Consider the following 26,505-nt stretch of genomic DNA (forward strand, 5'->3'; position numbering starts at 1 on the left):
ACAAAGACATTAAAACCCTTATTATATATGCATCCCATAAACTAGTGGAAAGAATGAGCATTTTAAGTAGAAACATGGACAATATATAAACGATGCAAATCAAATTTTGAGAGATGAGAACTAAAATGTCTGTTATGGAGACAGAGGAAGATGGTGGAAGAGTAAGACGTGGAGATCACCTTCCTCCCCACAGATACATCAGAAATTCATCTACACGTGGAACAACTCCTACAGAACACCTACTGAACGCTGGCAGAAGACCTCAGAGCCCCCAAAAGGCAAGAAACTCCCCACATACCTGGGTAGGGCAAAAGAAAAAAGAATAAACAGAGACAAAAGGATAGGGACGGGACCTGCACCAGTGGGAGGGAGCCGTGAAGGAGGAAAGGTTTCCACACACTAGAAGCCCCTTCGTGGGCAGAGACTGCGGGTGGTGGAGGGGTAAAGCTTCGGAGTAGCGGAGGAGAGCACAGCAACAGGGGTGTGGAAGGCAAAGAGGAGAGATTCCCGCACAGAGGATCGGTGCCCTCAGGCACACACCAGCCCGAGAGGCTTGTCTGCTCGGCCGCCAGGGCGGGCGGGGCTGGGAGCTGAGGCTCGGGTATCAGGTTTCAGTCAGAGCGCAGGGAGAGGACTGGGGCTGGCGGCAGGAAGAGAGCCTGAAGGGGTTAGTGCACCACGGCTAGCCCGGAGGGAGTCCGGGGAAAAAGTCTGGAGCTGCCAAAGAGGCAGGAGACTTTTTCCTCCCTTTTGTTTCCTGGTGAGAGAGGAGAGGGCATTAAGAGCGCTGCTTAAAGAAGCTCCAGAGACGGGCGCGAGCCACGGCTAAAGGCGCGGACCCTGGAGACGGGTGAGGGACGCTGGGGCTGCTGCTGCCACCGCCACAAGGACTGTGTGAGAGCGCAGGTCACTGTCCACCCCCGCTTCCGGGGAACCTGTGCACCCCACCACTGCCGGGGTCCCGGGACCCAGGGACGGCTTCCCTGGGAAAGCGCATGGAGTGCCTCGGGCTGGTGCAATGTCACGCTGGCCTCTGCCACCGCAGGCCCGCCCCACACTGCGTGCCCCTCCCTCCCCTCGGCCTGAGTGAGCCAGAGACCCCGAATCAGCGGCTCCTTTAAATCCGTCCTGTCTGAGCAAAGAACGGACGCCCTCTGGCGACCTACGCGCAGAGACGTGGCCTGGTCCAAGGCTGAGACCCGGGAGCTGTGAGAGCAGAGAAGAGACAGGGAAATCTCTCTGTGCAGCCTCGGAGGCAGCAGATTAAAGCTCCACGGTCCGCTTGATGTGCCCTGCATCTGTGGAGTGCATGAATGGACAGCGAATCATCCCAAATTGAGGAGGTGGACTTTGAGAGCAAGATTTCAGACTTTTTCCCCTTTTCCTCTTTTTACAATGAATTATCCAAAATTCACAAGGTGGACTTTGAGAGCAAGATTTTTGATTTTTTTCCCCGTGTTCTCTTTTTGTGAATGTGTATGTGTATGCTTCTGTGTGAGATTTTCTCTGTATAGCTTTGCTTCCACCATAGGTCCCAGGGTTCTATCCCTCCTTTTTTTTTTTTTCAATAATTACTTTTTTATTTTTAATAACGCTACTATATTTTATACTTTATTCTATTTTACTTTATCTTCGCTTTCTTTTTTTCCTACCTTCCCTTCCTCCCTCCATCCCTCCGACCCTTTCTTTCATTCTTTCCTTCCTCCCTCCCTCCTGTCTGTCTTTCTTTCTTTCTTTCTTTCTTTCTTTGCTTCCTCCCTCCCTCCCTTCTTTCTTCATTTCACTCTTTCTATTTCATTCCTTCCTCCCTCCCTCCCTACTTTCTTTCTTTCTTTCTTTCTTTCTTTCTTTCCATCCTTCCTCCCTCCCTCCTCTCTTTCTTTCTTCCTTCCTTCCTTCCTTCCTTCCTTTCTTTCCTTCTTCCTTTCTTTCTCTCTCTCTTTCTTTCTTCTACTAATTCTTTCTACTTTTTCTCCCTTTTATTCTGAGCCGGGTAGATGGAAGGCTCTTGGTGTGGCAGCCAGGAGTCAGTGCTGTGCCTCTGAAGTGGGAGAGCCAACTTCAGGACACGGGTCCACAAGAGACCTCCCAGCTCCACATAATATCAAGTGGTGAAAATCTCCCAGAGATCTCCATCTCAACAACAGCACCCAGCTTCAGTCAATGACCAGCAAGCTACAGTGCTGGTCACCCTATGCCAAGCAACTAGCAAGACAGGAACACATCCCCACCCATTAGCAGAGAGGCTGCCTAAAAACATAATAAAGCCAAAGGAACCCCAAAAGACACGACCAGACGTGGACCTGTCCACCAGAAAGACAAGATCGAGCCTCAACCACCAGAACACAGGCACTAGTCCCCTCAACCAGGAAGCCTACACAACCTACTGAAACAACCTTAGCCACTGGGGACAGACACCAAAAACAACAGGAAATATGAATCTGCAGCCTGCAAAAAGGAGACCCCACACACAGTAAGATAAGCAAAATGAGAAGACAGAAAAACACACAACAGGTGAAGGAGCAAGATAAAAACCTACCAGACCTAACAAATGAAGAGGTAATATGCAGTCTACCTGAAAAAGAATTCAGAATAATGATAGTAAAGATGATCCAAGATTCTATTTCCAAGATCCAAAATCTTGGAAATAGAATAGACAAAATGCAAGAAACAGTTAACAAGGACCTAGAAGAACTAAAGATGAATCAAGCATCAATTAAAAACACCATAAATGAAATGAAAAATACTCTAGATGGGATCAATAGCAGAATAACTGAGGCAGAAGAACGGATAAGTGACCTGGAAGATAAAATAGTAGAAATAACTGCTGCAGAGCAAAATAAAGAAAAAAGAAAGAAAAGAACAGAGGACAGTCACAGAGACTCTGGGACAACATTAAACGCACCAACATTCGAATTATAGGGGTTGCAGAAGAAGAAGAGAAAAAGAAAGGGACTGAGAAAATATTCGAAGAGATTATAGTTGAAAATTTCCCTAATATAAGAAAGGAAATAGTTAATCAAGTCCAGGAGGCACAGAGAGACCAATACAGAATAAATCCAAGGAGAAATATGCCAAGACACATATTAATCAAACTGTCAAAAATTAAACACAAAGAAATCATATTAAAAGCAGCAAGGCAAAAACAACAAATAACACACAAGGGAATCCCCATCAGGTTAACAGCTGATCTCTCAGCAGAAACTCTACAAGCCAGAAGGGAGTGGCAGGACATAACTAAAGTGATGAAGGAGAAAAACCTGCAACCAAGATTACTCTACCCAACAAGGATCTCATTCAGATTTGATGGAGAAATTAAAACATTTACAGACAAACAAAAGCTGAGAGAGTTGAGCACCACCAAACCAGCTTTACAACAAATGCTAAAGGAACTTCTCTAGGCAAGAAACAACAGAAGGAAAATACCTACAATAACGAACCCAAAACAATTAAGGAAATGGGAAAAGGAACATACATATTAATAATTACCTTAAATGTAAATGGACTAAATGCTCCCACCAAAAGACACAGATTGGCTGAATGGATACAAAAACAAGACCCATATATATGCTGTCTACAAGAGACCCACTTCAGACCTAGAGACACATACAGATTGAGAGTAAGGGGATGGTAAAAGATATTCCATGGAAATCAAAAGAAAGCTGGAGTAGCAATTCTTATATCAGACAAAATAGACTTTAAAATAAAGACTATTAGAAGAGACAAAGAAGGACACTACATAATGATCAAGGGATCGATCCAAGAAGAAGATATAACAATTGTAAATATTTATGCACCCAACATAGGAGCACCTCAATACAGAAGGCAAATACTAATAGCCATAAAAGGGGAAATCGACAGTAACACAATCATAGTAGGGCACTTTAACACCCCACTTTCACCAATGGACAGATCATCCTAAATGAAAATAAATAAGGAAACACAAGCTTTAAATGATACTTTAAACAAGATGGACTTAATTGATATTTATAGGATATTCCATCCAAAAACAACAGAATACACATTTTTCTCAAGTGCTCATGGAACAGTCTCCAGGATAGATCATATCTTGGGTCACAAATCAAGCATTGGTAAGTTTAAGAAAATTGAAATTGTATCAAGTATCTTTTCTGACCACAACACTATGAGACTAGACATCAATTACAGGAAAAGAGCTGTAAAAAATACAAACACATGGAGGCTAAACAATACACTACTGAATAATGAAGTGATCACTGAAGAAATCAAAGAGGAAATTAAAAAATACCTGGAAACAAATGACAATGGAGACATGATGACCGAAAACCTATGGGACGCAGCAAAAGCAATTCTAAGGGAGAAGATTATAGCAATACAATCCCACCTTAAAAAACAGGAAACATCTCGAGTAAACAACCTGACCCTTCACCTAAAGCAATTAGAGAAAGAAGAACAAAAAAACCCCAAAGTTAGCAGAAGGAAAATAATCATAAAGATCAGATCAGAAATAAATGAAAAAGAAATGAGGGAAACGATAGCAAAGATCAATAAAACTAAAAGCTGGTTCTTTGAGAAGATAAGCAAAATTGATAAACCATTAGCCAGACTCATCAAGAAAAAAAGGGAGAAGACTCAAATCAATAGAATTAGAAATGAAAAAGGAGAAGTAACAACTGACACTGCTGAAATAAAAAAGGTCATGAGAGATTACTACAAGCAATTCTATGCCAAGAAAATGGACAACCTGGAAGAAATTGACAAATTCTTAGAAATGCACAACCTGCCAAGACTGACTCAGGAAGAAATAGAAAATATGAATAGACCAATCACAAGCACTGAAATTGAAACTGTGATTAAAAATCTTCCAACAAACAAAAGCCCAGGACCAGATGGCTTTACAGGCAAATTCTATCAAACATTTAGAGAAGAGCTAACACTTATCCTTCTCAAACTCTTCCAAAATATAACAAAGGGAGGAGCACTCCCAAACTCATTTAACGAGGCCACCATCACCTTGATACCAAAACCAGGCAAGGATGTCACAAAGAAAGAAAACTACAGGCCAATATCACTGATGAACACAGATGCAAAAATCCTCAACAAAATACTAGCAAACAGAATCCAACAGCACATTAAAAGGATGGTACACCATGATGAAGTGGGGTTTATTCCAGGAATGCAAGGATACTTCAATATATGCAAATCAATCAATGTGATACACCATATTAACAAAGTGAAGAAGAAAAACCATATGATCATCTCAATAGATGCAGAGAAAGCTTTCAACAAAATTCAACACCCATTTATGATAAAAACACTCCAGAAAGTAGGCATAGAGGGAACTTTCCTCAACATAATAAAGGCCATATATGACAAACCCACAGCCAGCATCGTCCTCAATGGTGAAAACCTGAAACCATTTCCACTAAGATCAGGAACAAGACAAGCTGCCCACTCTCACAACTCTTATTCAACTTAGTTCTGGAAGTTTTAGCCACAGCAATCAGAGAAGAAAAGGAAATAAAAGGAATCCAAATTGGAAAAGAAGAAGTAAAGCTGTAACTGTTTGCAGATGACATGATACTATACATAGAGAATCCTAAAGATGCTACCAGAAAACTACTAGAGCTAATCAATAATAAATTAAAAATAATAATAATAAATAAATAAATAATAATAATAAATAAAATATCTGATATGAAAAATATAATAGATATAATTTATAGGTTAGACACTGCAGACAAAAAGTTTAGTAACCTTAAAGACATGACAAAAGAAATTATCCAAAATGGAGCAGAGAAGAAAAAAAAGAGAATCAAGCACACACATACATACACACACACACACAGAACAGAACATATTGAAACATGTGATAGGTTTAATTCATGTAATATACATGATATTTGCATATCCAAAAAGAATAAGTGAGCACTTGAAGAAATCATGTCTAAAATATTCCACATTTAATTAAAATTAATATTCCACCCCATAATAGCAAAATAATTTTTTTTAAGTGTATGTGGAACATGTACTACATAGACCATATTCTGGGGCATAATGAAAAAAAAAGTCTCAATAAACTTAGAGATTCAAATCATACAAGATATGTTCTTTGACCAAAACAGAATTAAATTTAAAATTATTAGCTGGCAAAATCTATAATATTTTGAAACTTAATAACATATTTCCAAATAAACAATGGATGAAGGAGAAATAAAAAAGGAAAGTGAAAAAGAATTTTGAATAAGATGAAAACAAAAAGAGTAAAAATCCAAAATTTGCATATACATCTAAAGCAGTACTTAGAGAGAATAGTATTAAATGGCTATATTAAGAGAGAAGAAGGATCTCAAAACATAAACTTCAGCTTCTGGCTTAAGATACTAAAAGAATGAATTAACCACAAAATACACAGAACAGAAACTAATAAATATAGGAGTAGAAATCAATGAAATAGAAAACAGAAAAAGAGTAGGGAAAATCAATGAAAACCAAAGCTGGCCCTTTGAGAAGATTAATAGTGTTGAGATATCTCTAGCCAGACAGAGCACAAAAAAAATATCACAACAACCCTCAGATAAGTACTATTATTACCCCCATTTTACAAATGAGAAAAATAACACACAGAGAAGTTACATGATTTGATCAATGCCTCACAATTAGAAAGTAGTACAGCCAGAATTCAAACCCAAATTATCTCCCTCCTCCAGCCATGATTTGAAATATATATTTTATTTTATAATGTATATTTATATAATTACAAATTCTATCAATTAATATTTGTATAGCTATATTGTTGTATATAGATATGATATAGTAAATAATTATATGCAAATAAAATAAATCTCTTCCCACTTTCTGGCACTTTTTCACTTTTCAGCATATCTTGGACATCTTTATGCATTTGCACATATGGTATGCCTCATTCTTTATATTGGTGGCAGACTCCAACCATACTTTATTAATGTTTCATAACTTATTAACCAGCCCCTTATTGATGGGTATTTGCTTTCCAGAGCAAAAAAAATACAATAAAAATTACTGCACATATATCTTTGAATAGATAAGTACACATTTACTGGTAATATAAATTTTTAGAAGTAAAATTTGCTGCATAAAGATTGGTATTTTTTATAGATTTTGCCATATTTGTCTTGAGGCATGTTGTACCAACTGATATGCTTATCTAAAGTGCATAAGATTCTTGTTTACCAATGTTAGAAAATCTTCTTTATTAGTGAAATTTTGAATGTTTACAAATATGACAATTGGAAAATATTAATTAAATAAAAATGAATATTTGAAATGATTAGCAAAGGTAAGTTATGCACTATTTTCCATTCCCTTATTGAGAACTGTCTTTTCATTCTCTTTTCTTCATTTTCCCTCTCTTTCTCTCTATCTCTCTCTTTGACCACTTGAGATTTTACAATTGATTGGTAAGAGTCATTTTATATTAAAAATAGCTTATGTATAAGGTGTACAACAACTTTATCAGCTCTCTGTTTGTATATTAATACTTTATGGATCATATTTATGCAGAATACTGAATTTTTATTACTCGGAAATTAATATTTCAATATAAATTTTAAAATTTCAGTTTCAAAAAGATACTTTACCTTTTTTGTTAGTCATGTTTAAAAGAGATTCCCCCACCAAAGGTTAGGAAATACATTTGCCAATGTTTTCTTATAGCAGTGTTATGATATCCTAGATTACACAGGGGCTTTTAATCCACCTGAATTTATTTGCCTCTGTTTACTACTTGTCCAACAATCAGGCATTTAATAAACTATCTATTCTCTACTCTTTTGCAATAACTCTTCTATATTATATTAAATTGCCATATTTTTTCTACTTCCTTAGTTTTTTTATTAATCTGCTTACCTAATAAAATATTTGATTTATATTACATTTAGTATTGTAAATGTATCTAAGTTTTTACATGTTTAATATTTTGTAGACATTAGTATCAACATAATCAGCTTTCAAAAAAGTCCTACTGCTATTTTTTATTAAGTTCACATTAGGCTAATAAATTTACTGTGATTTGCAGTGATGTGTTTTCCTATTCAAGTACAGGTTATGACTCAATTATACTTATTCTTATTTTATGTAACACAGTTGAGATTTATTTTTTTTAATACCTTCATATTTCTTGTCTATTTCTATACATTTGATATTTTGGCTATTATATATGTAACCTCTTCTTCATTTAAAATTTATAAATAATATGAAATAAATTTTAAATATTAATCTTGCAAATAATTACCTCACTTAATTCCATGTTTTCTAACGATTTTCTCATTCACTTTCCACAAATATTCAACTATATAATAATATGAATAAGTAAGAGTGATTTCACCTTCTTTTTCAAGTACATGCTTATTATTTATTTTACTTAAAAATGTTAGTAAACTCATCAATTTAATGAGAATGCTTCTGGTATTTACTATTAAAAATATACCTAATTTCTTTTCTGAGACAGATAATTTTATCATGTTATGGAAATATTCATGTATTCTTATCTTATTAAGTATGTGTGTCAGAATTTCCTCAAATGCTTTTTAACTGCCATGAAGATATTATGGTTTTTCTCCTTTGATCTATATTTTAGTGAAATACACTAATATCATTTTTAAAAAATATTGAGCTAGTTCTCACTGAATTCCTAGAATGAACCAATTTTTTGATGTATTATTCTTTAAAGTACTGCTAGATTATGTTTTCCAATTTAACTTTTAGGGTTTTTATATTGATATTCACATTTGAGACCCCTATATAGTCATTTTTTAAAATTATCTTTGTCAGTTTTAGCTTCCATGTTATACTGAATTTGAAAGAGAGCATTGGTATCATCTGCTCCTTGAAAATTTAATAAAATTAACCAACTTTAGGCATATTAAAATATTCATAAAATTATTACAATATGCTTCTGGTACTCGGAAAGGATCTCTCCAATATTCTAGAAGAGGGTGCTATGATCAGTCTTCTAAAAAAAAAAAAAAGACAAAGCAAAAACAAGAGTTTATACTAGACAATGCAAAAAACAAAATGGAAGTTAAGACTTTATTTGTCGATGTATATTACTCAAATCATTTCTATTGCTGACATATCTTTTCTAATGCCATTATATAGGAAAAGTGACTAAACTGTTAAAAATGTTAAATTTATATAACTAATCTATTTTTCTCTTTCCATTTAAAAAATAATTTTTCAAAGCTGCATGTAACTTTTTTTTAATCTAGCAAAGAGAACATCAGAACAAAATATAAGGTATCAGAGCTCCCTGTGATAAACAAAAATACCACTTTCTTCATAAAGATATCCCAGGTTATGCATGACACTGAATGAGTAGTTTAGGTAGTTTTTTAAGTGATACTCTTATGGTTCACATACATTAAAAACTATTGATAGCACCTTCATGATTGAAAGATTTGTTCAAGTATTGAATTTTATATTTCTACTCTTTAAAACTGTCTTAAATATTTGCCTGAATTAAATTAAATTAAATATTTACATTAATTTAATTAAATATGCATGAATAAATAAAGGGCCAAAGTACTTCTTGAGAATAACTGCTTATGCCCATAAAATTATTCTGTGTAAAATGCCTGAATAATTATTGTCATATTATTCAAACATATGTCATTCATTCTTGAATAGCAACCCAAATTTGATTTATATTTTATACTCTCTGGCAAATATTATCTCCAGATAAGTTTCAGCAATATTTTCTAAAATAATATTTGTCAAGAAAACATAAGCGGATTAATATTAATATAGTATGTCCAAAAAGAAGCAAGCCTCTCAAGTTCAATAACACGTAGTCCTGTCTAAAATAGAATTTAGGTACATGGTATTTTAATATAAAGCCGATTCAAACTTTGAGTGAAGAATTGACTATATGTTAAAATAAACGTTGGAAAATGGCACTTTCTTCATAAACATGGTGAAAATTTTAAGAAATTAAAAAAAATATTTTTAAAAGTATGTCATTTGAGAAGTTTATGTAGAACCACTGTAGCATTTAAGCCTAAATTTGTATTTTTCTCAGAGCAAATATATACAGGTCTTTGACATGGCTGCCCTCTACTGATCCAAGATTTGTCTTGTTTCAACAAAGGACTTCTTTTGGAGTATTATTTGAAACTTCTAAGTGTTCTAAAATTTTAGATTTAATAAAAACATACAAATAACACTTTTTTATTAAAGTTTGTAAATCAACATATGGACTTAAAGAGTAATTAATTGCCCACGTGGCTGTCATTGGCTGTAGAAATGCCAAAAAATTAAAATAGGAAAGAAGAATACTGTAGTCACAGGTAGATTGCCCCTAGCAGTCTTATTTTTCTTTCTTTTTACAAGCAATGTAAATATCCACTATATTTCATAGGAGCCGAAGATCTGATCATTTTGTCATTAACTAGTAGTTAGGGAAACCTTGAATAAACATTTGTTTGAGATCCAAAATATATAGCAATACTGCAGATATAAATTCAGTAGTGTCAATATTTAAAGAGATAAAGCTAATCATGTGGTTATTATCTTAAAAGAATAGAGAAGGTTGTGCATGTGTAACTCACACACAGGCATGAGAAATAGTTAAAGCAAAAAGACTGAAACCTTGGAGTAAGGTATCAATTTTTGAAAAATAGATTATTATCTCAAAGCCCTCATATGGCACTTTGAGGAGATAGAAAGTACAGGAGAGTAATTGCTTTTAAAAAATGGGGAAAGTCTTCCAGTTATCGCTCACTCCAAGAAATAATATAGATGATATATGTAGATTTTTCCTTTGTTGAAAGCATGAAAGCTTACAAAGCTCTTCTTATAATAAGCATGAGCAAGAGTCATTCTAGAGATTCCAGAAAATTCATGCAGGGGATTACATTTTGTGAAGTCATATGAAGGCAGTTGCAAATATAAATACATGAAGTATGTCACTAGAAACATGGCTTCTGAGAAATTTGGAGGAAAGTTTGTAATTTAAAGACCAAACCTAATAGCAAGATAACTCTTTTTTTAGGTACCAGGAAATGACAGGTCTTATGGGGGCTACAGGGGGATGAAGAAGCAGAAATGATTTGGGATCATGAAGAAAGAGAATCACAAAGAAGACAAAGCATAGCTGGGCCCAAAATGAGGTAGTTCTCACTAATTCTGTCTGAGTGCTGCATAAATACTTTAAAGAAAATTATGTAATACCACACTCCCACTTGGATGAAGCATGTGCTTTTGTTGTCTCAGCAGCTCTGTAGAAACACACTTATCCCCTTTCACAGTCCAAGTGGTTCAAGGAGGATTTTACCATTTTCCAGCAGCAGGGCTGTGATCCATCTCCAGCTGAACAATAAATTTCATCCCCTATCCAGAGTGACTTGTTCAGAGTGTACATGCAACTCAAGCCCAGCCAGTGAGTCATACCAGATTTTTCCTGGAACAATCAGGAAAAGAGACTTTTTCACAGGGACTGTTGGCTGTAACAAAAATGTATCCTGTAGCTATTTTTGCCATAACATGAGAAACTTGCTAGGGAAGAAAACAAACAGAAAGCAAAACAGAATGAGGGACTAAAACAAATAATCACAGTGAAATTAGTTCAGATCTTGGATCCAGGTATTTCTGAAAGATAAATTCCTGACTTCCCAGTTATAAGTATCAATAAATTATTTTTTGTTTATTATTATTTTTTCCTCTTGTTTCATTGAGTTTGATTTCTGTAATTAAAATGCAAAGATACCTAATAAAATATATTAAAGTTAGAATCCATAATGTCTTCCTGGGCACTGATCTTCCTTGCTAGGCTCTGATCACTTAAATTTTTAACCAAAGTTCTCTTAATCAGACTCCATTTAACATGTGTGCCAAGCTAAATGATTCTGTAAACATGACACATGCCCTTGTCTAATTGAATATCTGTGACTAGTAAGTGGCACTTTAATAGCCTCATGTGCTTCAATTACCATCAAATGAGTTGTATTCTTGACAACGGTCAATTGTGTTTGTTAACAAATGCTGTTCATATTATTTGCATTTTTCATTGTAATTAAAATTTTATCAAATATTAAATCAATAAATATTCTATGTGTGAAAGCATTCATGTTTCTATGAAATCTAAAGATGAATCTATCTATCTAAAGATGAATCTATTGGAAAGACTAACAGTTGTGAGTTGCAAAAGAAAATATCCTAATTAGATATAGGTAAGAGCCTGAGTAAAGCAAAACAAAATTTACTCTTCACAAAAGATTTTATTTCTTGTTCCTCTTTAAATGAATTAATACTAGAATTCATGGGTGTACAAAAAACATACACATCTCTAATGTAGATCAATGTTAATACGAAGAGGCCTTCTCCCTCCATCAAAACATGAGAAATAGGGACTATGTGGTAAAAATTTAAGATGAAATAAAAGGCTTAAACTGCTGACAAGTCATTTTATATGATTCTCTAATTTTGTTTCAATTAAATTACCACTCACTGGTCCTAACATACCAGTACATTTATAAATTTTCATCCTCTTAGAAGTTAATGTGCCTAGTTTTCAACTCAACAATTTACTGTATAACTTTAAGTTTTTTTCAGTTCTTCAATATGTATTCTAAACTCAGTGAGGATAGGTACTACTTCTAATAACTCTAAAGAGTTCTGGGTTTTATATATTGTAAATACTTACTGATTCAGATATGAATCATTTTCATTATAACATTTTTTATGTCTAGTCTCTTTGCACAAAGAAATATTTTTTTGTAAAAATAAGCTTCCTTTCTTGAGAATAATATTAGTAAAATTAATCCATAAATATTTTTAAATATTTTATGACAGAAAGTATAATTATATTGAACTTTTGGTGCATATCTATATTTTTTAAACTGCAAATAGTGCTGACTTGTAGATGACTGATTTACACATGCTCTCTATGTGTTAACATTCACATAGTTAAATCAAGTGTCCAAGGGGCTAAGAAAATGTCTTGTTTCACTTCCACTATTTTTTTCTTCTAGTTTTATTGAGATGTAATTGACATATAGTACTGTGTAAGTTTTAGGTTACAACAAAATGATGTAACTTACATACATCATGAAATGATTATCACAAGTTTAGTGAACATCCTTCATCTCATATAGATACAATATTAAAGAAATAGAAACAAAAATATTTTTCTTGTGATTAGAATTTTAGGATTTACTCTCTTAACAAATTTCAGTGTTAATTATATTTGCATGTCATACATTACATCACTAGCACTTATTTATCTTATAACTGGAAGTTTGTACCCTTTGATTGCCTTCATCCAATTCCCCCTCTCCCTCCCCCACCTCTTATAACCAGAAATCTGACCTCTTTTTCTATGAGTTTGTTTGTTTGTTTTAGAATTATAATTGACCTATAACACTCTGTTAGCTCCTATTACACAACATAGTGTGATTTGATATTTCTATACTTTTCAAAATGATCACCATGATAAGTTGTTGTGATATGTCACCATATAATGATATTACATAGTTATTGACTATATTCTCCACACTGTACATTTCATAACTGTGACTCATTTATTTTGCAATTGGAATTTTGTACTTCTTAATCTCCCTCACCTATTTCTTCAACAATTTTTTGTTTCTCATTTTTTCTCCATATTAACAGCCCTCGGTTTTCCCTAGTTACAATGCTAATCCAAGATCAGGTCTATGGTGCTGTGATGTTACAACTACAAGGAGAAAAGGAGGGAGGGGTGGAAGCCCACTGCCACCTCACTGCAAGGGTCAGTGTGGCTGAGATCCATCTCATGTCTCCATCACCGTGCTTTGTGCCCTGACATAGGGCTGCATCTGCCAAGAGAAAGTTGTGCATATTTTAGTTTACACCTTGGTGACATATGGTCTGGGGTAGTTTCCATAGCTAATCCTCACTCTGTCTCATATTTAGACTGAGTCTTCTGTCCTCATTCTGTTCTTAAACAAGGCAGGGACCCAATAATTTTTACCAAATATACAATCCAAACTCCCTTCAATCTATTGTTTTCTGGGTAAAGCATTTGAGTCTAATTCAGGCTTGTGTGTACCCAAAGTCTTAATAGTTCCATTTACACTACTCTCTCTACTACTCTCTGTAAGGCCTAAATGAAAAAAAGAAGGGGATAGAATGTTAGGAGGATCTTTTTAACCATACGCCTATTTCTCAGTACTTACTACAGCAATAAAATTTCTTAAAACATCAGTTTTGTGTTTCCTTCTGAAAGAGAAAACAGGGTATATTCTATAAATGGCATGTGATCTAACCAGAGCATGGGGACTAGAGAAGTCTGGCCAGAAGCAGATGTAGAGTAGTAAACATTGATGAAGGAAGGTTAATCCCTAGAGCTCACAATCACAAATTTTGCGCTGCCTAGAGTCTGACACACCTAACTCTATTATCACATAGGCAGTTGATTTTAACTTTTCTTAACATCAAAACACATCTGGGAGGGCTTCCCTGGTGGCACAGTGGTTAAGAGTCCGCCTGCCGATGCAGGGCACACGAGTTCGTGCCCTGGTCCGGGAAAATCACACATGCCGCGGAGTGGCTGGGCCCATGAGCATGGTCACTGAGCCTGTGCATCCGGAGCCTGTGCTCCGCAACGGGAGAGACCACAACAGTGAAAGGCCTGCGTACCGCAAAAAAAAAGAAAAAAAGAAAAAAAAAAAACACAAAAACACATCTTGGAGAAATAATGAAATATAATGGAAAGAGGATTCATCTTCTCATTAATCCATTCTGGATTTCAAATATGATATTTACTAAAAGTCTAATCTTTGAAAAATACATTTTTGAACTTTAGATTTCCTTAATATCAGTTTCCCTTAATAAAGTTTCCCTTTATTTAAAAATTATTTATAAAAATTTTTGAATATTCTTTTCTCAAATTGTTATAGGATGCCTTTTAATACTAAGTTCCCTGATGCTTATAGAATACAATTTCATTTGTATAAATTCTACATTAATAATTTTAGAAATATTATAAATATCACTTTATCAGGCCATTAACATCTATGAAGATAAAGTTTTGTGGTAACTCACTAGATCTGTTTATTAGCATAATATAGTCTTTAAAAATGAAAATACAAATATTACATGTAAATATATTTTCATTTTCCTGAGGTAATCTTACCTCCCACACACACATGCACATACACACACACTTTCAGTCAACTGTAAATGTATAATTCCAGAGAAATTTAGGACATTCAAATGTCACAGTTAGGAAAACAAACTTATAATGACATGGTTTACCTTCTTAGCTATAGTCACTTTTGGGGAAGTAGTCATAATGATTTGTAAGATCTTTTAAAAAGCAGCCATATAGTTCATCTTTACTGTCAGTAGTTTTAAATATCCAGGTCTGTAAATCTGTTACACCAAGATTTTTGCCTCTTTTCATGTTTTGCTATAGCAGGAATAGTATTGAATGTTCTGAATCTGTGCTGTCCAACATGGAGTCACTAGCCATGGGCACCTGTTGAGAATTGGAAAGCAGCGTGGCTAAGCAGAAATTTGCTGGAAGTGTAAAACACACAGTGGATTTTGAAGATTTCATATATACATTTATTCTTAATAAAATGATGTCAAGTGTCTAATCAGTAATTTTATGTTGATTGCCAATTGAAATTAGATATATTTAGTTAAAAATACAGTAGTTCACCCTTTTCCATGGTTTTGCCTTCCATGGTTTCAGTTACCTGTGATCAACAATGGCCTGAAAGTATTAAGTGGAAAACTCCAGAAATAAACAATTCATAAGTTTTAAATTGCACCTCGTTCTGAGTAGCATGGTGAAATCTCACACCACCTTGCTCTGTCCTGCCCAGTTATGGGCGTGTCCTGCCCATTAGTCACTTAGTAGTCCTCATGCTTATCAGATCAACTGTTGTGCTATCATAGTGCTTGTGTTCAAGTAACCCTTATTGTGCTTAATGATAAGGAATTTGTGCTGAATTTTTAAATGACTGGAGAAAAAAATTGATGCTAAGCTCCAATTCCATTATTCATAGCAAAAATATTTCTTGAGTGACTTTCTGGGTTTTAACTTTTAAATATTCTAATATTTACATTTCATTAAACAGGTTTTTTTAAAATTTTATATTGGGCTGTAGTTGATACATTTTATTTTTAAGAACACAATATTGCACATATTTTAAACATACCAATTTAGATAAAATAAATGCAGTACATAAAAACAGCAGCAGTAAATACAAATTAAATTATATTTATTCTTATCAAACACCTTAAAATTCCTGGAATACTAGGCATCAGAGAAAAATAAGCTCCCCAACCTCAGGAAGTCACCTTCACATTCAGAGTTGAGATAGGCATTCAGAGACCAACATCTAAGATAAAAGCAGAAAGTCATCCAAGACAGTCTATAGATAAATGAAATAAGATATGAAGGGGATCAGGAGAAGTATGGACAAGGAATGAATCCTTGAGGTGTGCTTTGATATGGAGAGACCAGAAAAAAAAAAAAAAAAGAGTACAACTAGCTTAAGAAACAGCATACCCAGAAAATCAGGCAACTTTCCTTCTCAGAAATCTGGAGGCCTAAGAATTAGATATCCTAAAGATAAATTCCTATGTTTATCAAACATGACATTGTCTTTACTCTTCAGGATATCCCAATATCTTCTTGATCATAGTTTAAAATTAATTGGAATAAGTTCCCATTTGAAATTATTGGTTAAGTTTTTATCTAGAGATGAAATTGCTATGTAATTATCATATTTACAAGATGTATTATTTCTCCAGTGGGAGCAACCATTTATCAATGCTTCTGAAGTCTCCCCAAATTTATCCAAATACCAGATAAAACCTGAAATGTATTGAGCAGTATGAGTAAGATGCTCATGGCTCAATTACCCTCAGATACAAGAAAGATATTATCTATGCTGATAACACAGATTAGAAGTACTTAGGAGTTGGGAGATTGAAAAATTGGGATTCAGTGATCAAGCGATTAACTTGCTCAAAATATTTTCACTCTAACTTAAGGATACATACTGGCAGCAAATTTTTATCAATTTTTTTATCAATTCCTACCTCCACCCCATCCCCACCACTTAATCCTCACTCACACAGTTTGTTATTGACTGACTAGCTAGCAACTGATACAAGCCAAGAAAGATCTTTGAGAAGGGATTTATTCCCATAAAACCTAGGAATTAATGTAAATATCAACAATTAAATTTATGCAGCAAGCAATTAAATTATGCACATGTGTCTATTATCTCTGGTTACCCAATTTATTCCATGACGAAGGGAGGTAGATCATTGCCGTCTCCTATTTTAACAAGAGTATAAATGGTATAATTACAGCTCCTAAAATGATTGCAAATAAATATCATTTTTTTCCTTTATGCACTGGTAATGGTATCATATTATTTAAAGTGTTTGATTTACACAGGCACAAACTAAGAAATTAACCACTGTGTATTTCAGCTGTTATAATAACTATTGGACCACAGTAGTGATCACTTAATTATTCTTCTTTCTTCATCTACCAGATACCATTTAGATACTTTTATTGTTATTTTTTTCAAAAATATACCACATATAAATTGTTGTGTTGAATGCTGTTGTGCATATAAGCCAATGTACATGATTTCGAGCAGTGTCCAAATAAATACAAACTCCTTAAACCTCAAATTCAAAATCTTCTACTCTCCTACCTATTTTCAGCACTATTCCCAAAATATGCTGTTAGATGAATTTATCATTTTAGTCACATAGTTTATTCATTGACACCAAAAATATTTTGTGAATTTTGACTACATTTTCTTAGCAGCCCTTTATAACCACAGAGAATGCCTTCCTTAATTTGTTCTATCCTTTTAAAATTTAACCTTTTCAATCTATCTTCTTTACCTATTGCCTTCAGAAAATTACTACTCTTTCTTTTAAGCTTAAATATTAATTGCTTGCTTACAGAGCTTATTTGGCAATTCATATCTATTACTGATGCACAATAATCAAAACAGAAATGTATTGAGCCCTTGTTTTGTGTTAAGCACTTTTATAAATCATCTTATTTATCCTCAAAACTTTGTTATGTGGAGGATATTATTAGTACTATTACTACCACTAAATCTATTTCACAGATACAGAAACAGAGCTTTAGAAAAATTAAGGAACATATCCAAGGTTAAGTGACTAGTAAATAGCAGAGACAGGACTCAAGCCTAGGATTGTCTCATACCAAGTTCTATGCTCTTTTATCATTATTTTTATTATTTCAAACTGCAATTAGTAATTCCCTTGTTTTTTACCTTCTCTCTTTAACTGGATATATATGAGTGTCCTATACATTCTGGTAAGCATACAAGTTTCTACAACATAGAGATATATACTTCTATGTGGTAAGTAGTGAAATGAAATTGTGGAGCTTGTAACAAAGCTAGATAGCTATAGCAAAACTAAATTGTGGACAGAAAACACATGTTAATTTACAATGATGGTTAAACAGAATAACCATATAAAACAAGATCCGAAGCTGAATTTCAAGATCATGGGTTAGCCAGATACCCCCATTGGAAAACTGACAAGCTTTCATATAGTCTAACCAATAAACTAGAAGTAAATAATGTCTAATGAATTAACTGGTAAAATGAGATAGTACATGCTATGTACCTGACTCAATAAATATAGGAGCATAGGAAGGAAGATCTGTGACATGATTTGGAGGCAAGAAAGGAGAGGAGAGGAAAAAACAGACTGTTTACATACTGTATATATGCTTCTCCTCCTATGCTTATAGCTCCTGAAAGTGTTACTCAAGAGGCAGAGATTCTCAAGTGGGAATGAAAATGAAAATATCTAATTCCTGACACACTGAGTAAACTCACTCTGAGGAAGACAGGCTGCATGTAGCATACCTGAGAAATGATCTTCCTAGTAGAATCTGATTTGGTAGAAATGTTTTAGGAATGTTTAGCTTACTGACTGACTCCAGCCTAATAGCCATGGTAAAAGTTGGAGAAGAGTTCATTATCCTGCATTATGCATCAAATTATTAATATTGTTTTCTTAATTTGATTCAATTGCAATAATATAATAATACACTATTATTTATTAAACTCATATTCTATGCCAGAAGCAGGGTGGTATTTTCTCATTTAATCTTCACAAAATTTCCTGAAGTAGATATTATTATTATTCCCACTTTACAGATGAAGCAACTCAGTTTCAAGTAACTTGTCCAAAGTAGCACAATTAGTAAGTGATCAAACAAGGAAAGCTTTTTTTAAAAAGTTGGTCTCAAAAAATCTATGCTACACTACTGATCTTATGATGTAAGTCTGTGCTGCTACACACACCAGTGGTGGCAAAATGAAAGATAAAATTATGGTAAGTTAGCCCAGTACAACTAAGCATGGCCGTTTGAATCACCATAATGGCTTGTCATTAACTTATAATCATAATATTAAGGATCTAGTATCATATAAAAATGTCTGCTAAAGGTGAATATTCATATATCAGCAAAGACATATTTTTTTCTGGTTTCTTAGCACTTAAGTGATGCCAGCTTCTGGGGCTAGTGAATTTATTTAGATGTCCAAAGGTTAATAGTCTAACTTTAGCCAAGTCCTTGATGGCAGCATTTTCAGCCACTACAGCACAGGACAAAGAAACAGCATTTCTTCTTGCTAGTATTTCATAATTCCTGTTTGTCATCAAATGTGTGTATATTTGTCACTCAGTGACCTGGAACTCTGATTTTAAAGTCTACTCTAAACATTATTTCTAGTTATTTTATTTTAAAATTTGACTCAATAAATCAATGTTTGCTTAGAAAGACAGGAAGTCTTGGTCATTAAAAGTGTGGGCTTTAAAATCAACAAGCCTGGGTTCTACTTTGGTCTAATTTAGTGTTTACCAGCTATGTGACAAATAATTAAAATGTTACATTTCTCAGAGATAAAATTATATACCTCATAATGTTTTTGTGAAGATTATCTGAAATACTCTATAAAAGTTTTAACTTAGTCTTAACTTAGTGCAAGTACATAGCAAATACTCATTAAATAGCAGCTGCTATTATTATTTAACAACTTTTGGATCATTATCATCATCAGGCTTATGACTGTACCGTTAATTATACTTCTTAGTCTCATCTAGCACTGTAATCAAGCCAATCCATATAGTATATTTTCAAGTTATAATTAGCAATATAAAAAACAAAATGTTAAGTCTTATATTTAACAATAACAACATCATTTTAAAACCTATATTTTAATTTATTTTTTAATGTTGCACACTTTTATTAACATACAAATTATCTTAATTAAACCAACATTTTCCATGAGTAACAATCTGACATACAGGTTTGTTCCTTTCTCCAGTAATTGTAAAGGGGGTGGAAATGTCCTGGAATTTTTTATACAAAGTTCCAGACTCCTTTTTGAAATTCCAGACTCTCCTTATTCAGGCTCTCACTGTAGCTTTTCTCAGTTTCTAGGACTCAAGTGACCAAATGCCACTCCCATGTTTCCTCTGAGCTCTAGGTGAGCTTGTGATCCTAAAGACGAGTCTTGCCATTTAAAAATATTTCAAATAAAAACCCATATCATCCTCAAAGGTCTAAATTACGTCTCTATATGTTATCCATTCTTATTGTCCCCTTCATTGCACTTAGCATTATGAATAAATAACAAAATGTTAGGCCTTATATTTAACAATAACAATATTATTTGTTATACTATACTTTTTATGTTACAACTTCTTTGGACAAATGTTTAGGAATTTCATAACAAGTTAAATGTATCTTCTCTATGAACCAATAACCTCATTCCTGGGTATTTATCCAAGAAAAATAACATTTATCACAAAAAATGCTAGCACATGAATGTTCATTGCTTTGGAAATAACTGAGATGTCTAGAAACAGAATAATGGATGAATAAGTTGTAGTATATTCATACAATTGACTACTATTGAGCAGCTAAAGGTAACTACTGCAACAAAATGATACTCTTAAGATCTAGACTCATATTACAAGTTGTTAACATAACCCTCCACTTGTATACATAATTGACATCTCAAAATCTCAAAACTCACTGACCAAATTAGTTCTTTCCCAAATCCTCTTCTACCTGTCTTCCCAATCCCAGTAAGTTGTGTTATCCTCCACCAATTCTCTCTATCCAAAATTTTAGAAATGATCATTGAATTCTCTCTTTAATTCCCCCTTCATTTCTAATCCATAAGCAAGTCCTGTCAATTCTACATGCAGAATGTATCCCAAGGCCATCTATGTCTATAGCATCTACTAAAGCAACACTGTCCAGGCAAATAACATTATTAATGTACTTAATTACCAGAACCTCCTCACTGATTTCTCTGTTTTGCCTCCAGAACCACATACCCAAATCCACTCCATTCTACACACGACAGCCAAAATGACTTTTTCATATGTAGACCATATCATAGTACTCCCTTGCTTTTGGGGAAAAAAAAGGCTGGTAGATATTTAAAACATAGAATTGTCCTTTTCATATTCAAGCAAAGAATTTATGGAACCTTCAAAAATGACTTGATTGTTTCTTGGAAATATCATTTTTTTTTTTTACTAAAATATGTGTTGTGGAATAGTAGCAAAAGCTACTACAAAGGGGTTATTTCACCAGAAATCTTACGTTTTATGAATATCAAGTGTATATTAGTTAGGCTGTTTACTTTTAAGTGAAAAATTTATTAAGACATTCCTTGGAATAAGAGGAAAAGTTTAATTTTAAAAGTACATCCTTTGACATACAGCAAAGTAGTTAAATATGCAGAGAAGTCCATTGGCTCTGACATGAAAATTTTAAATTTGCTCAAAAGGTTACAAAGACTAGCTTTCTGTAGGAATGCATCAAATCTCTTGAAAACAGCAGTAATCAAAAGACACAAGAGTATATCACAAACTGCCAGATTCATCTTCCTAAAATTCATGAAGTTAGTGCTCTCTTCAAGTGACTGGTATATTTCCTTACTATGCTTTCATCAAAGATGAAATCTTCCAACTAGCCTAAAAACAAACCACTTACCTGAACCTGCCTAAGTGACCAATAACTGCCTTCTCTGTCCTGTGCACCAGAGCATTTCCTCACTGTCCATACTACCTCTTCTTGTCCACATTTTTTTTCTTACTTGGGATATTTCCATTCTTTTGCTTGTCCATTCTTTTAGTCATCCTATCTAAAATACCTTTATTTTAAATGACCTATGTATCATACCAATCACTATACCTATGAACAGGGGGTGTGATAAGGAAGAATAAACTTCAATGAGTTTATAGTCAAATGAAAATAGAAACTAAAACAAACAAACAAAATAGTAAGTCACATGACAAAAACTAACAGCACAACCTAAGCACAAATATATGAGGACACAGGGGAGATTGAGAGACTTTAGTCAGAGGAAATGAAGCTTAATTAGTTCCTTGAGAATTCATGAGAGACTTACAAGAAACCCCAAAGGAGCTTGTCACCTTCAGGTGCAGAAAGCAAGATGTGTAGAGACATGGAGACAATATAAACCTGCAGTGAACTATATGTAGTCTTGCCTGGCTAACAAAAAGCATGCACTGGAGAGATGAACTCATGCATGGAGGGCCCTGAAAACAATGCAGAGAAATTTAAATTTTATCTTGTAAGGAACTAGAAATAAGTAAAGCATTTTATGCAAGGGAGCTACATAATCACATGCGACTTTTACAAAAGTCACTGTAGTGACAATGTGGATGATGAACTGAGGAAGTCTGTAGATTATATACAAGGATAAGAGGTGATCATAATGTATCGACCAAAAATAATAAGAGCCTGAAAGAAAAAATTGGTAGAAGGGATGGAATAAAAAACAAAAACATCATTAACAATAATAACAGTAGGTAAAAATTGAGCTCTCACAATATGCTAGGCATTGTTCTGTGTTTTATATAATCTGTCTCATTTAATACAAACAATGATGAATGAGGTGGGTACTGCTACTAGCTCAGTTTTTACAGATAAGGGACTTGCAGCTTAGAGTCTTAGTAAGTTGATCATATTTCTATAGCTATAAAGTGTATGTTCTGACTCCATCACTTGTGCTCTTAAAAATGGGGCTATCATGGGCTTCCCTGGTGGCGCAGTGGTTGAGAGTCTGCCTGCCTATGCAGGGGACACGGGTTCATGCCCCGGTTCAGGAAGATCCCACATGCCGCGGAGCAGCTGGGTCTGTGAGTCATGGCCGCTGAGCCTGCATGTCCGGAGCCTGTGCTCCGCAACGGGAGAGGCCACAACAGTGAGACTCCCGTGTACCTCAAAAAAAAAAAAAAGAGTGACTAGCTCTCTACTCCCAGAAGCCCGCTCCACAATCCTGCAGGCAGACCACGAGGTCAAGATAAGATCTGAAGAAAGATCATGAGGAGAAGCCAGTCTGCATAAATGGAAAATGATGCAGAACACAACCACCTGCCTTGATGAGTCACTGAGATTAAAAACAGTCATGGCTGAGCAGACTCTTCGGAGTTGGTCTGGGACACGGAACCACCTTCCCCCAGGTTGCTGGAACTCTGAATAAAGCAACCTTTAATTTCTACCAAAACCGGTCTCTTGAGTATTGTTTTTTTATTGGTGAGCAGCCAAACCTGAGATCTGTAACAAGGAGACAGGAAATTGATGGAGTAAGTGTGTGACTCTCCCTCTCCCATCAGCCAGGTGGACTGACAAAAGTTAACTAGTGTGGAACTGTCTGGAAAGGGAGTAAACCTGGAGATCTGCCAGAAGCGGTGAGTTGATCCAAAAGAAAGACTTCCGTGGTATCCACTGCATGAAACCAGGGACAAAAGGTGTAGTATTAAATAACACACTACAGGAGACAATACCATTCAAGGGAGTTACAGAAGGAAGGACAATATAAAAGATTGCATTTAGAGCCAAATCACAGAAGGTAAGCATAAAATTTTACCTCTTAATATCCACTCTCCCTTCCTTCCTGATCTTCTGAGAAGAGCAAGAAAAAACAGCTAGTAAACAGAAGAGGATGCAGAGTAAGAGAAGGGTGATAAACTGATATGAACTCCTTTCCCCACTGCAGAATTATGGCAAAATAAGGCACAAGCTGTGCTGTCAAACATGAGAATTTGAACTTTTGATATGAAGACAGGACTGGAATACTTTTTTTTGTCTGAAAATTTTAATACCTATAAAGATTAAGCTACTTGTTAATAACTAGGATCTGACTGAGATTTCATCCAGGGAACATGGAAGAATAATACTACATAGCTTGTTTGAAAGCTTTGGTATTAAAAAAAATGATAAAAACATTTTATAAATTCACCCTACTGAGTCCAAATTGCTCAATATAAATTTATCAAATAATTTTCTTTCCACATGGCTTCAAATGTTTATTTTCAAAGAAAACTTCTACTAATAAGCTCTAAAGTTATCTTAATAATTATTGAAGAACTTCCACTTAAAATTGCTTGTATAATGTTGCTAAATGTTATCATGTGAAAAATACATTTTAAAAAAAGATAGCAGCATAGTAAAATATATAATATATCAAATATAGGAGTATATAAAGTACAAAATACAGTATAAATTACAAAATACAGTGTGTGTGTATGTGTTTGTGTGTATTAGCATATACCATACCATACTGAGCTAACTCTAAGGAAATTTGATTTTCTTTATGATTGGTTCTTTGAAAAATTGTGAGGCTAATTAAAAAATGAATTATAGGTTTTAAGACTCCTTAGAATCATTGTTGATGACCTTGTAATGGAATGAATAATTTTTCTCTTTTCCTTATATAAAACACTGTAATAAAAACACTTGGCTTTAATATATAAATCAATGTCAAGAAAAGCAAAAACAAAACTTCTTGCTATTTGTACTGCACCATTTTTTTTTAGTCCAGTTTACATCTGTAGCAGTGGGTAAGTATAACAGATATTTGCATCTCAGGAAAAACGTATTTGATCCTTAGACTGTATGTTTTTCACTTTATTTTCATTATGTTCAGATAATGCCCACTTATTTACAAAATTTATGAGAGGGTTAAATTGAAGAATGAAGATGGTATTACTTTTCTTTCTTCTTTGTAGTTTGATTCTCTGATACAACATAATAAAAAAGCAAATAATGGCAAAGAAGCTAAATAGATGGCGGAAAAATAAAACATAACCCTTTGTGAAAAACCACAAAAACTCTCCTAAACATTAATAATATTTAATGTTTTATTTTTAAAATAAATACACAGAAAAGTCAGGTAATAAAATTAGACAAAGAGTAGCATGTCTTAAAATATAACACATTTCCTATAGGGGACAGATTCAACAAGGATAATTTATGTTTTTAGCAATCTAAAATAAATTGTAGGCAATAATCACATACTTGTCCTTCAGTAGACTTAAGAACAAAAGCCCTAAAGTTGCTGACAGTTAACAAGATTGTTTGCTTTTATTTCTATTATTTTTTTCAAAATAGTCTATCAGAACTAAGCAAAAGAATGATTTAGAGCTGTGAACTGCTTATCAACCAGCTTGCAATAAAAATACATCACTGTAGCACTGATAGTTCCTGGCATGCTGTGGCAGTGATAAAACTTTTAATGGTGTTGAACAGGCATGGGGTATTGTCAGAAGAGAACGCTCAGGAAGCTACAGTATCTCAGACCTTTGAGGCAGGTGTTGGGGAATGAGTATTAAGAACTATAAAAAAGAATAACAATATACAATATTGTTATACAATAACAATATCAATACAATGGGGAAAAATAATGAAAGTTTAAGGAAAATCAGTCATCAGCTTAAAGCAATGTAATCCAAGAGCTCCATGGCAGCATATAAAGAAAATTTCCTATAGTTGGATGTCAGAAAATTTGAGGATTGGACTCAGTAATTATAAGGATACCATAGCTCCAAATAACTTTGCACTTACAACCACAGCAAATATTCTACTAAACCCTGAAACTTGGGATAGAGACTTTAAAACCTAGGACATAAGGTATCATAATTGCCACTTTGCAGTGAGAAAATATATAAATGCATTTAAAAATTTGAGTTTGTCCCATGTCTGGTTCACAGTAGCTCCACTGGGTTCATAGACCCACCTCATGGCAATTTCCATGGATTTTAAACATGTAATTTGAATGGATAGTTGATGGAGGCCCCACACTGGTTTCTAGGCCTTTGTGGTAAAAACTATCAGAAAGGAAGATCAAGTGGATACCTCTGAAATTGCTCTCTCCCTACCCTCTTCCAACTTAGCCAGGATAGTAAACCAAAACAATATCAGAGACATCAGCAAGATGGAAGATTAGAAGTTCTGACCCAGCCCTCATCCCTCACAAAAGTAACAGTTTAATAACTATCCACAAATAAAAATAGAGTGTTGGAATACAATTTTTAAAGCCCACAATAAATGTCATAATTGATGTAGTAAAACCTAAAAGCTTTTCCTCTAAGATCCAGTACAAGGCAGAGATGCCCACTCTTTCCACTTCTCTTCAAGATAGTACTGAAATTCTA

This window comes from Mesoplodon mirus (assembly GCF_964341445.2).
Source record: "Mesoplodon mirus genome assembly, chromosome: 16".
Taxonomy (NCBI): Eukaryota; Metazoa; Chordata; class Mammalia; order Artiodactyla; family Ziphiidae; genus Mesoplodon; species Mesoplodon mirus.